Source organism: Capra hircus, chromosome 2, assembly GCF_001704415.2.
Source record: "Capra hircus breed San Clemente chromosome 2, ASM170441v1, whole genome shotgun sequence".
NCBI classification, from domain to species: domain Eukaryota; kingdom Metazoa; phylum Chordata; class Mammalia; order Artiodactyla; family Bovidae; genus Capra; species Capra hircus.
The window spans coordinates 14,634,226-14,648,266 of NC_030809.1; the positions used below are offsets into that span (position 1 = coordinate 14,634,226).

Below are 14,041 nucleotides of genomic sequence, written 5' to 3' on the forward strand. Positions count from 1 at the left end.
ATTGATGCTTTTGAACTGTGGTGTTGGAGAAGACTCTTGAGAGTCCCTTGGACTGCAAGGAGATCCAACCAGTCCATTCTAAAGGAGATCAGTCCTGGGTGTTCATTGGAAGGACTGATGCTAAAGCTGAAACTCCAATGCTTTTGCCACCTCATGCGAAGAGCTGACTCATTGGAAAAGACCCAGATGCTGGGAGGGATTGGGGGCAGAAGGGGACAACTGAGGATGAGATGGCTGGATGGCATCACTGACTCGATGGACGTGAGTTTGGGTAAACTCTTGGGAGTTGGTGATGGACAGGGAGGCCTGGCGTGCTGTGATTCATGGGGTCGCAAAGAGTCAGACATGACTGAGCGACTGAACTGAACTGAACTGATTTCTTCCTTGCAACAAAGAGTTTATCACTAATCTGATGTGCTCTACTGAGGAACAAGTTTGTAGAACTCTTTTGCATGTTTCAATTAAAGCTAAAAAAAAAAAAAAAAACCAACCAAAATCTTTTCTATAACAATGCCCAGGGCTTTCTAGGAGAATTATCAATGGGGATGCTAGTAAAATAGTCTGAGTACATTCAACATTCCTGATACCTAATGGTTTTCAAACACATTTTTAATGACTGTGCAGAACTATGTGAGGAAATGGAACTAAATAGCAAAATAACTGGAGAGTAATACAGAAGTGATATTAAGAGATAGTTGTGTTTTGTATCCTATGAACTGTAGCCTGCCAAGCTCCCCTGTCCATGAGATTGCCTAGGCAAGAATACTGGAGTGGGTTGTCATTTCCTTCTCCAGGGGATCTTCCCCACCTAGGGATCAAAACTGCATCCCCTGCATTGTAGGAATATTCTTTACCACTGTGTCCCTAAGGAAGCCCTCTAGTAGAGAATATGGTCCTCAAAGCACATAATTAATTATGATGAAACCAAAGTAACAAACTTTGTCCAGTATAACTGAATATGACATGAGAGAAGTCCATCAAAGACTAAATATTTTGAAAATTTGAGTCTTGTTTGTTTTACCATATCACAGAACTTTTCAGTACTTTACTCCAACATAAGGAACTAGAAAACTAATTTATAAAATTGTTTCTATAGTAACAATGAAAATTCAGTGATTATAAAGATTTTAGCAAATACATAATCTGACGTCTGAACTCTGAATATTAGGGACATAAATATGTCAGAAGAAAGACTTGATCTACAATGAATTTTTGTATTTGAAAACACAAAATCTGCTATTCTTACTAGTTTTTTATTTTCTTTGAACTTAACCAAGAATTATTTTCTCTTATCTCAGCTTCTTGAGTTAGCCTCTTCAAAGAAAATGCAATGCTTGTGACCTGTAGAGATTTAGAAAAGGTATCCCTGACTAAAATGAATGCCTCAATAAAAGGAAAAATTCTGTACAGATCTCTTCCATTTGACGCTGCTAAACTTAAGTACAATAATGTCACATGTACTTATACAGTAATTGTGGGCACGCCTAAGTCCCTCCCTCTTTCCTAAACCAAATTCCCCAGATCCTAGAAATCCAGCCCTTCTGCCCTCCGGAGGCGCCTTTCCCAACGTAAAGTACAATTTAAAATTTAAGCTCCTGACTAAATAATGATTCCGTAGCCAACTGCTCGGGGATCTGGGCACCCCAGCGCCTCTGGAGCGTGCAGCGGGGTGTAGGGAAGGGCAGGGGGAGTGGGCGAAGCTGCTGGTTGGTGCCTGAAATCTGTGCGTTGCCCCTTTAATTGTGTCCCCAGCCCTCGGGCGTTTCTGTCCAACGCCCACGTCAGCAAATACCTTTTGTTTCTCTCACGTTGGGGCTACTTGTTTTGGGGCGCAAAGGAACGGCTTCGAAAGGGGGAATTTCCCCCGCCGAGAACCGGGAATCTTCCCCCCAGCCCGCGCGCGCGACCCGCCGTTGCGCCGCGGCCCGCGGTAAGTGGCTGCGCGCCGCGCGGGCGGAGGGCGGGCGGGGCGTCGGGGCAGCCTCGCACGGGCCCGCAAGCCTCGCTGCGGGCGGAGGCGCGGGCGAAGGCGCCGCGGGCTTTGCTCCCCGGGCGGTGGCGGCGGGATACGGCTCGGGCGCTGTCGCCCCAGACGTCCCCGGGCTGGGAGAGCGGCGGGAGGCGCAGAGGCGAGCGGGCGCCATTTGCAGCCCCGGGCGCAGCGGCGGTGGCGCGCCGGTCTGAGGGGCTGGAGACGGTCACAAAGGAGGCGCGGCCGGGCGGCCGGCGCCGAGAACCTGGCCTCGCTGCGGTGGCCGGCGAGGAGAGGCGGGCTGCGGCGGCGGGGCGCACCGGTTCCCGGACTGCGCGGCCGCCGCGCCCGCCCTGCCGCCCGGCCCTGTCCGCCTGCGCGCCCGGGAGGGGCTGCGGGACAATGGCCGCGCCGTCGCCGCCCGCGCCCGCCCGACCGCCCCCGCCGAGCGCCGCGCCCGCCTGGCCGCCCGGCCCGGCCCGGCCGTGGCGCGGGGAAAGGCGGGAAGGCGCGCGGAGCCTCCTGGCGGCGGTGGCGGGAAGGCGGCGCGGGGCCGGTGCCGGGCGTGTCTGGAGCCGTCGGGCGCCGCAGACTCCCGGAGGGTCGGCGGCCGGCGGGGCTCAGGCTGCGCGGCCAGTGATGGGTGGCCCGCCGGATGGGGCGGCCGAGGTCTGGGGCTTGTCACTTGCGGTCAGGAGTCCGAGTTTCTCCGTACATCTTCCATCCTTTGGTTTTATATCGTGACGCGACAGATCCGGGCTTAGAACCCAAGCAGACTTACTATACCTAACTAATATTGTGCTGTAATTACTGTTTTATGACGGACTCACACATACGCACCTTCTGCCCATGTAGACGGCATCTTTTGTAAGTTAATAGCGGTTTGGCACCTTCGCCTTCAAATGCGCTTATTTATTATTGATTGTGCCAGTAGCCAGGTTCTGTGTCTTTCAAAGGCGGTTCCCCCCCGCCCCCGGCTGTCGTTTTTCTTTTTAAATTGAAATATAGTAGACATATAACCTTATGTTAGGCTTAGTACAAAATGCGTTTGCAAGCGGTAGATTCTCACCTATTGGGCTTTTAAACTACACACATCAGTATTACTTCTGTTCTTAATAAGCCTCTATATTTGAAGAACTTTAGTAAATGGAGTGCTTTCGCCTATATGAATTATTTCACTTATTTTCACATAAAACAACCATCTAGTCAGGCCGGTGGTTTTTCCACTTTCTAGGTGAGGAAACGCATTAAGTATTTAAACGTTAAGCCAGGAGGTGAACAGTGGCAGGCTTCCAGCGCCCTTGCCTCCTGTTCTTGCTCTTCATTTCCTCCTAAAGTCACCTCCATATTCTTAAAGTAAGCAAGTCATATCGTTCCCATGCTCTAAAGCCCTTAACCGATCTTATCAGAAACAAGTCTAAAATCCTCAGCAGAATAAACCTTAGGCTCAAAACTTCCTCTCTAATCTTCCCCGAGTCTCAGATAAGGCTAGAGTTTGTGGGACCCCTGGAGCAAGAGCCCTTCACTGAAGGGCTGTCAGGCAGAGTATAACCAGGAATCAGATACCTTTATTCCTGGGAGTGCCCCTGGCCACACAAATGGTAAATGGGAAGTGAGAATCTAACCTGCCACCCCCAGCCAAATGGGCATGTTTGGGTTAGGCTGTGAAATATTAGACCGGGGCATCCTGAGTACCTTGGCTTCTTTCAAGTCCTGAATTCCCCATGAAAGAAAGCAGCCTGCCAGAACTTATCTTGCGGCCTTGAAATCACCAGCTCTGCTGTTGATGATGATTTGAGCCCCCAAACTTTGTAAGATAGGGTAATACTTGATTCATCCTGTATCATTTAAATCTTATTTTCTAGATAAAGTGGAATTTATGTCTAATAGGCTTAACCTTTTCAGTGACCTATCTGTTTATAATAATTAAAGAATTTGGTGCGAGTGTTTTGATCCCCTTGAGGAAAGTTCCTGTCACTTTTTTGCTTAGAGTTGGTCAGTGGCTCCTCATCTTCAGTGGGTCCCCTTCTTACTCAGACCAAAAGCCCAAGGCCCTAAAGAGTGTACCAAGTCCACAGGAACTGGTCCCACGATGTCCTGTGAACGTCGCTCAGTTGTGTCCGACTCTTTGCGACCCCATGGACTATACAGTCCTTGAAATTCTCCAGGCCAGAATACTGGAGTGGGTAGCCTTTCCCTTCTCCAGGGGATCTTCCCAACCCAGGGATTGAACCCAGGTCTCCTGCATTACAGGGAGATTCTGTACCAGCTGAGCCGCAAGGGGAGCCCCGGGATGTCCTACTGCCCCACAGTCTATTGTTCCTTTCTGACTCCATCTTTCCTTACTCTCCCCAGCCTTCCATTTTCTACATTTCTTTTAGCTCCCCGACTTGGGATCCAACCCATACCGCTTACATTGGGAGCACTGAGTCTTAGCCACAGGAGTGCCAGGGAAGTCCTCCCCAGCTCTTGGTGTTTCTCCAGCCTCCTTGCCTGCTTCTCTTCAGAGCCTTTGCATTTGCTGTTCCATCTGCCTGGAACACCCTTCCTCCAGATATCTGAATAACTCTCTTACCATCTTTGGACTTTACTTTAAATGCCTAGACTTTCCTCAACTATGGTTTTTATTTTCTTAACATTTTTATATGTAATTCTGATTCCAATTGCTTAATTCTAATTTACAGGGGTAAAAGATATGTATCCATACAATTACCGCGCCAGTTTGCTGAAGTTTCTCATGGCCCAGGGATTTATCCTGAGGAGACTGAACTTTATATTTGTGACCTTTGTATTGGTGATACATTAAATTCTTAATTAATAGCTATGTACCTTTAAAAGGGGGCTTCCCTGGTGTTTCAGTGGTAAAGAACACACCTGCCAATGCCAGAGACACAGGAGATGCAGGTTCGATTCCTAGAGGAGGAAATGGCATCCCACTCCAGTATCCTTACCAATGTTCCACAGACAGAGGAGCCTGGCAGCCACAGTCCATGGGGTCACAAAGAGTCAGACATGACTGAGCACACACATGCCTTTAGAAAGATGGTCTTCTAGCCCACAACCGTAGTAAGAGTTATATTTGTTACCTAAATCTTTTCCTTTAGTTGTGGAAATGCATGTCTTTTCCTTCTATTCCAAAGACTTTTTAACTTCAGTTCAGTTCAGTCACTCAGTCGTGTCCGACTCTTTGCGGCCCCATGAATCACTGCGGCCCCATGAATCACAGCACACCAGGCTTCCCTGTCCATCACCAACTCCCGGAGTTCACCCAAACTCTTGTCCACTGAGTCGGTGATGCCATCCAGCCATCTCATCCTCTGTCGTCCCCTTCTCTTCCTGCCTCCGATCCCTCCCAGCGTCAGAGTCTTTTCCAATGAGTCAACTCTTCGCATGAGGTGGCCAGAGTATTGGAGTTTCAGCTTTAGCATCAGTCCATCCAAAGAACACCCAGGACTGATCTCCTTCAGAATGGACTGGTTGGATCTCCTTGCAGTCCAAGGGACTCTCAAGAATCTTCTCCAACACCACAGTTCAAAAGCATCAATTCTTTTTAACTTAATGTTTCCTAAAATATGTATATTGTCTTTTATATCCACCTTTAAAGATCTTGAACTTGGTGGGAATCATTAATTCTTTAGTATTCTTAGGACTGTTATAAATTAAACTCTTACAGATATTTAAAATGTTTCAAATTTAATTTTTGTGTATTTATTTTTGGCCTCACTGGGTCTTTCTTGCTGTGTGCAAGTTTTCTGTAATTGTGGCAAGCGGGGGCTACTCTCTAGTTGTATGTGAAATCTCCCCGGGCCAGAGACTGAACCCATGTTCCCTGCATTGGCAGGCGGATTCCCAGCCACTGGACCACTCTGAAGTCCTCAATTGAATTTTGACTGTCTGCATGAACTAGTATAACTAGCTGTTTCAACTTATAAGGTCAATCTACTGGAAAGAAAATTTGAAACGTATTACCCATTTCCATGACTTAATCACATACTTGGAGAATAACCTAAACCTTTCCTGCTGACTCAAGAATACAGTTAAGAATACAGCCTCCAAGAAGGCTGCAGAGGCAGACTGTACAGCCATGGCCGAGATAAAGGCTCAAGACCTTCGTGGCAAGAAGAATGAGGAGCTGCTGAGAAAGTTGGAAGACCTGAAGGTGGAGCTATCCCAGCTGCGTGTGGCGAAAGTGACAGGCAGTGAGCCTTCCAAACTCTCCAAGATTCTCGTTTGCAAATCCATCGCCAGGGTACTCACCGTCATTAACCAGACTCAGAAAGAGAAAGAACCTCAGGAAATCTGTAAGGGCAAGAAGCCTCTGATCCGCGACCCAAGAAAACGCGAGCCATGCACCGAGCATGAACAGAACCTGAAGACCAAGAAGCAGCGGTGGAAAGAATGGCTGTTCCCACTCCGGGAATATGCGGTCAAGGCCTGAGCATCCAGGCATCAAAAAAACAAGCAAACTGGCAAAAAAAGAAAAAGTACAATTATGAGCGCAAGTTACGTTAATGCTTTGTAGGTGTAAATATTAGTGTATCGAGTTGTAACTACCCCAATTTATAGGACAGTTCCTATTTTCTTGGAAAAATTCCTGTATATCACTTCTGTTTTTCAGTCTCTATGCCTTAATTTAGTTCCTCACCATTTCTTACTTTGACAACTTCATTAAGCCTTTAAATTAATCTCCCTGGCCCTGCCTCTCCCACTATTTCTCCATGCTGTTTTGGGTGTTTTTTTCAGGGTATACAAACTGACTCATCATAACAATAATACCTAATAATTATTGAGCCCTAACTGCATGCTGAGCCACTAGGATATTAAAAAGCAAAGATATCACTTTGCTGACAAATGTCCATCTAGTCGAAGCTATGGTTCTTCCAGTAGTCATGTATGGATGTGAGAGCTGGACTGTAAAGAAGACAGAGCACCGAAGAATTGATGCTTTTGAACTGTCAAGCTGAAGAAGACTCTTGAGAGTCCTCTGGACAGCAAGGAGATCAAACTAGTCAATCTTAAAGGAAATCAACCCTAAATACAATATCCACTGCAAGGGCTAATGCTGAAGCTGAAGCTCCAATACTTTGGCCACCTGATGTGAAAAGCCGACTCATTGGAAAAGACCTTGGTGCTGGGAAAGATTGAAGGCAGAAGGAGAAGAGGGTGACAGAGAATGGGATGGTTGGATGGCATCATTGATTAAATTGTCATGAACTTGGGCAAACTCCAGGAGATGGCAAGGGACAGGGAAGCCTGGCGTCCTGTAGTCCATGGGGTCGCAAAGAGTCAGACACGACTTGGCGACTGAACTACGACAAATGGCATGCTAGGCTTTCCAGGTGGTGCTAATGGGAATAATGCCTCTCCTGCCAGTTAAGGAGAGGCAAGAGACACTGGTTCCATCCCTGGGTTGGAAAGATCCCCTGGAGAAGGAAATAGCAACCCACTCCAGTATTCTTGCCTGGGAAATCCCATGGACAGGGTAGCCTGATCCATGGAGTTTCAAAGAGTTGGATGGACATGAATGAGCACACACACACCCACCTGCTTGCTAGGCCTTTTGCATACATTATGTCCAGAAAAAAAGTGCAGGACTTAAAAGAGTGCTGGTTTGGGGTCAGTCAGCCTGAATTCCAGTCTCTGTTCACTTGCTTCACGTACAGTCTTAGAGAAGATTTTGTTTTTATTCCTCTGTGTCTCTCTTTCTTGATCTATACCACGTGAATCCCAGTAGCACTTATTTCATGAGGCTGTTGTGAGGACTGAAATAAGATAATGGGTGTAAAATGCTTACTACTGTGCTTAGTAAACCTTCAAATATTAGCGATTTATTTTTATGAAGATATAACTCATATAGCATAAAATTCACCTTTTAAAGTGTACAATTCAGTGTTTTTTAGTCTATTCACAAAGTTATGCAGCCATCACTACTCTCTAATTATAGAAACACTTTACTGCATAAAGAAACCCCACATCCATTAATAGCCCCTGACAGCACTAACCTACTCTCTGTCTCTCACCTGCCCATGCTGGATATTTCATATAAATGAAATCATAAAATATATGGTGTTTTGTGACTGGCTTCTTTCGCTTAGCTTGAGGTTTTTAAGTTTCATCCATGTGGTAGCAAATAGGAAATCAGTTTTTCATTCCTTTTTAATGGCTGAATAACTTTCTATTGTATGGATCTACCACATTTTGTTTGTCCATTTCCCAAATGAGGATGGACATTGAGTTGTTTCCACCCTTTCACTGTTATGAATAATGCTGCTATAAACATTTGTATACAAATTTCCACAGGCATATATAGTTTCATTTCTCTTAAACATAAACCTAGGAGTGGAATTGCAGAGTCTTGTGGTAACTCTATGTTTAATCATTTAGGAACTACCAGGCTGTTTTCCAAAATGGGTGTACCATTTTACATTCCAACCAGCAGTACGTGAAGGTTCTGATTTCTACACATCCTGGCCAACACTTGTTATTTTCCTGTGTGTGTGTGTGTGTGTGTGTGTGTGTGTGTGTTTATAGTAGTCAGCCTAATGGGTGTGAAGTCATATCTCACTATGACTTTTACTTGCATTTCCGTAATGACTCCTGATGCTAAACATCTTCACGTGCTCATTGTTGTTTGTCTTTATTTCTTATTGCTGTTAATCTTATTTATCTTAGCTATTATCTTACTTAATCCTCTCAACAGGCTTCCTTAGTGCCTCTTAACAGTCAGTATCTCCATTTTACAAAGAGGAAACTGGTGCTTAGGGTTAAGTAACTTGACTAAGTCACATAGCTAGTCATTGGTAGACCTATAACCATATCACTCTTCTTAAAATCCTTCAAAAGTGTCCAGACCCACAGAAGTGGAGGGGTTTCAGGAGCTGACACCTACATACTGTTCTCTGTTCATCTCCCACTGTCGCTTCACAGACCCTGAGTCTCTAGCCATAGCAAACTTTTTTGAAGAGGTCATGCTTCTTAATACTTGCTATGCCTTTGCCCTTGGGGCTTCTGTCTAGAATGTCCTTTGTCCTCTTCTCCATTATGAACTTTTATTCATCCTTCAAGACTCGACTGTTACTGCCTTTTGGAAGCTTTTGTGGACTTGCTCCTCAGGTGGCACTAGTGGTAAAGAACTCTCCTGCCAATGCAGGAGACTTAAGAGACGAGGGTTCAATCCCTGGATCAGGAAGATCTCCTGGAGAAGGGCATCGCTACCCACTCCAGTATTCTAGCCTGGGGAATCCCATGGACGGAGGAGCCTGGCAGGCTACAGTCCATACGGTCGCAAAGAGTTGGACATGACTGAGGCGACTTGGCATGCACGCATGTGGACACTGCCAGGCAAAGTCATTTGCTTCCTTGGTTGTTTAGTTTCCTTCTCCTAGGAGCACTTTCTTTCTCTTTCTCTCCCTCTGCTGCTGGACACTGAGGTGTTGTAGAGCACTGATCTTTGATGTGTCATCCGGTTTGTATTCCCAGGGCCAGGGATCGCCTGGCATTGAGCAGGTGCTCAATAGATATTGAATGAATACATTTCACATTTCAGAATATCTGTTCTCATGAAAATAAAAGATTTTTTCTTTAAAAAAAAGGGAAAGAGAGACTTGCCTGGTGGTCCAGTGGCTAAGACTCTGCACATTCAATGCAAGGGACCCAAGTTCCATCCCTGCCCAGGGCACTAGATCCCACATGCCACAACTAAGAGTTTTCATGCCCAAACTAAAGATCCCAAGCGTTGCAGCTAAGACCTGACACAACCAAAAAATCATTTTTTTTTTAAAAAAAGAACAAAATATATATGACAGTGAAAGTCGCTCAGTCGTGTCTGACTCTGCAGGCCCCATGGACTATACAGTCCTTGGGATTCTCCAGAATACTGGAGTGGGTAGCTGTTTCCTTCTCCAGGGGATCTTCCCAACCCAAAGATTGAAACAGGGTCTCCTGAATTGCAGGTGGATTCTTTACCAACCACACTATCACGGAAGCCCAAAAATATATATAGCTGTATGATTTTCAGAACAGTGTAAAAGTAGTTATTGTATCAAAGCATGAAGTTTCTTTCTTTCCATTGTTTTTCTAACCCTTCAGTAAATCTTCATTGCTCTGAGTCTTGGACTTTCTGCAGCATCTGAACTGTCAAGGGTACAGCAAACACCTTTGTATTGGCTTCAGGGCCCTCTCTCCCACTGGTTGTTGGATAAGGTGAAACACAGGGTCCTTACAATTTCAGCATATTGTGGGGGGAGCTTTATTCCAAAATCTTTTTTATCATCAGAATACACTTTTTTTTTTAACACAGAATTCACTTCTGCACACCAAATCAGGCCATAATTTTATCTAAGACCTTCTTAATAAGCACATTAGAATAGCATTCTAAGCCTAAACTTAGAACTTTAAATTTAAAAAATTTTAAATTTCCAATTTTCAAATCTTACAGAATACTGATCTCATTCTCATGAAGTCTCCTCTCTGGTAACATTTTTAAAACAATCTAAGTTTTAAATAAGTGTCTAAGTGTCTGATAATGGACGAATGGATAAATAAAATGTGGTGTATATATAATAGGATAATATTCGGTCATGACTAAAAAGAAATCCTGTCATGTGTGACAACGTGGATGGACCCAAAAGATAATATGCTAAGTGAATTAAGCTAGGTGGAGAAAGACAGATACTGCATGTTATCACTTATATGTGAAATCTGAAAAGTCCAACTCATAGAAACAGAGTAGAAAAGTAGCCGGGGACTGGAGGGTGGGGAAAATAGGGTGAGATTGTGAAAAAGGCACAAAATTTTCAGCTATAAGATGAATAAGCTCTGAGGATCTAATGTATACCATAGAGACTATAGTTGATAACACTGTATTGTATAATGGAAATTTGCTAAGGGAGCAGAAATTAAATGTTCTCACCAAAAAAAGAAAGAAAAAGTAAAGATGGCGCAGTGGTCAAGAATCTGCCTGCCAGTGCAGGAGATGCAAGAGACACAGGTTCGATCCCTGGGTCGGGAAGATCCCCTGAAGGAGGAAATGGCAATCCACTCCAATATTCTTGCCTGGAAAATCCCATGAACAGAGGAGCCAGGTGGGCTGCAGTTCATAGGGTCACAAAGAGTCAGACACAACTCAGCAAATCAGCACGCATTAATGAACTAGCTAGGAGGAATCCTTTCACAATGTATGTGTATATCAGATACCATAATGTACACTTTAATATCTTACATTTTTATTGGTCAGTTCTATCTTAATGAAGCTGAAAAAAAATCTGAATAACACACACCCTGGTTTATCAGGTCGGTTCAGTAGCTCACTTGTGTCTGACTCTATGCAACCCCATGGACCGCAACACGCCAGGCTTCCCTATCCATCATCAACTCCCGGAGTTTACTCAAACTCATGTCCATTGAGTCGGTGATGCCATCCAACCATCTCATCCTCTGTCGTCTGCTTCTCCCACCTTCAATCTTTCCCAGCATCAGGGTCTTTTCAAATGAGTTAGCTCTTCACAAGCAGGTGGTTAAAGTACTGGAGTTTCAGCTTCAACATCAGTCCTTCCAATGAACATCCAGGACTGATCTCCTTTAGGATGGACTGGTTGGATCTCCTTGCAGTCCAAGGGACTCTCAAGAGTCTTCTCCAACATCACGGTTCAAAAGCATCAATTCTTCTGCACTCAGCTTTCTTTATAGTCCAACTCTCATATCCATACATGACTACTGGAAAACCATAGCTTTGGCTAGACAGACCTTTGCTGACAAAGTAATGTCTCTGCTTTTTAATATGCTGTCTGCGTTGGTCATAACTTTGCTTCCAAGGAGTAAGCATCTTTTAATTCATGGCTGCAGTCACCATCTGCAGTGATTTTGGAGCCCCAAAAAAATAGTCAGAGCATAATTAATGAGGTAGTATTTGTAATGGGAAAATGGCAAAAATTGTTACTAGAAAATTACTCTTCCTTGGGGTGAGACCCTCAAAAACTAGTTAGAGTGAGTAATTAGTTGGCTAGTTTGCTATCCTCAGGTACACTGTGGTTCTGAAATGGTCACTCTCTCTGGGTACACATATATGATGAAACCAGTCAGATCTTTTCTGTGACTGCTTGTGTGTAAGTTAAAATCCTTGAGGTCACAATAAAATGTATGGTAATTCTAAAATTAAAAATTCTAAATGTTTACATTTTCTACTCAATTAAAGCAGTGTTTTAAAGTGGTCTGCATAACTAGTAGTATTATTACTGTGATAATAGCTAACATCTCTCGGGCTTTTTCTAAGACTGCTGCTGCTAAGTCGCTTCAGTTGTGTCTGACTCTGTGCGACCCCATAGACAGCAGCCCACCAGGCTCCCCTGTCCCTGGGATTCTCCAGGCAAGAACACTGGAGTGGGTTGCCACCTCCTTCTCCAAGGCATGAAAGTGAAAAGTGAAAGTGAAGTCGCTCAGTCGTGTCCGACTCTGAGTGACCCCATGGACTGCAGCCTACCAGGCTTCTCTGTCTATGGGATTTTCCAGGCAAGAGTACTGGAGTGGGTTGCCATTGCCTTCTCCGTTTCTAAGACAAGTCACTATCATAAGCACTTTCAGTTCAGTTTAGTTCAGTCGCTCAGTCGTGTCCAACTCTTTGCGACCCCATGGACTGCAGCATGCCAGGCTTCCCTCTCCATCACCAACTCCCAGAGCTTACTCAGACTCATGTCTATAGAGCTGGCAATGCCATCCAACCATTTCATCCTGTTGTCCCCTTCTCCTGCCTTCAATCTTTCCCAGCATCAGGGTCTTTTCCAATGAGTCAGTTCTTTGCATCAGATGGTCAAAGTATTGGAGTTTCAGCTTCAGCATCAGCCCTTCCAATGAATATTCAGGACTGATTTCCTTTAGGCTTGACTGTTTTGATCTCCTTGCAGTCCACGGGACTCTTCAAAAGCATCAGTTTTTTGGTACTCAGCTTTATAGTCCAACTCTCACATCCATACATGACTACTGGAAAAACCAGTACTTTACTTAGATTATGTTTTCATTTACTATGTCCCATAACTGGAAGATATTATTGCTAGTCCCATTTTACAGATGAAGAAACTAAGGTACAGGGATGTTAACATCCCAGGAAGGTTAATGTATGGCAGAGCCCGAATTTGTACCGCGGCAGTCTGATTCCAGAGCATGTATCATCAAGCACACTGCTCAGTTCAGACAGACCAATCACCCTTCTGCTTATGTATTGAGGCAACTGATGTGCTAATATGTCATCTGGGCCCAGTTGCAGGAAAGAGAAACCACTGTAGCATTTTAGTCTGTTTGCAGAATCACTGGAAGGGCTGGGAGGCGTGGGCCTTCAGAAATTATTTCCAGCACCAGACTACCTATCAGGCCCTCCAGGAGAGGGTCTCAGGAGGCCACCCCAGCCACATCTGAGTTCCAGATGACATTGCTTGCTGCAGTTCAAGGGTCAGGAAATTGCTATTCTGAAATTGCCCCTCAACACCCACCAACTAGAGACAGCTATCTCCACCAAACTTGTCTCTTGACAGTTGTGAGGTTCGGGACGCTGGAACACTGCAGAAAAACCCAATGTTTCCATAAATGTGCTTGCCAGGATTAACAGCCAGAAGAGCAGAAAGATGGCTCCCGCCCCATTTCTGCCTTCCAAATCTCACGAAACAGCTGACAGATAGACCTCCTTTCACATGGGGAAACATAACTGTAGAGGAGTCTGGGAAATGGACATTTTAATTTTCCACAAGGAAGTTAGAAAGGATGCTGGGGGTTAATACACAAATCTACTCAGATAATTTTCTGCCAGGGTAGAATTTGGTGGTTATCACTAAAGATGACATTTCATCAGTGTATATAAACTGTTTCTGGTATAGACTAAGTTCAAAAGTCAATTCTCTTTAAAAAACCCAGAATTAACTTTACTTGCCTCTGTACAGACCCAGTACAGTGGACAGTGCTAGTTAGTTTTCTTAAATAACATTGTTGAAATAGTTAAAGCTAAATAGTTATAGCTATTAAAGCTATCAAAGTGAATACCCTTTACTGAGTGCCCTTTTTACTCACTGGGGCTAAGAGTGGATG

General features: G+C 44.7%; 1 protein-coding gene and 1 pseudogene across 1 annotated transcript in view; both read left to right on the forward strand.

Moving 5' to 3' along the window:
- Nucleotides 1,568-14,041, forward strand: part of ZBTB8A (zinc finger and BTB domain containing 8A) — a 61,158-nt gene continuing 48,684 nt past the window's right edge. The window contains exon 1 of the mRNA XM_018057844.1: nt 1,568-1,930. The gene's annotated coding sequence lies outside the window, so the exon portion shown is untranslated. The remainder of the gene's footprint in view (nt 1,931-14,041) is intronic.
- LOC102185962 lies at nt 5,774-6,446 on the forward strand (annotated as a pseudogene).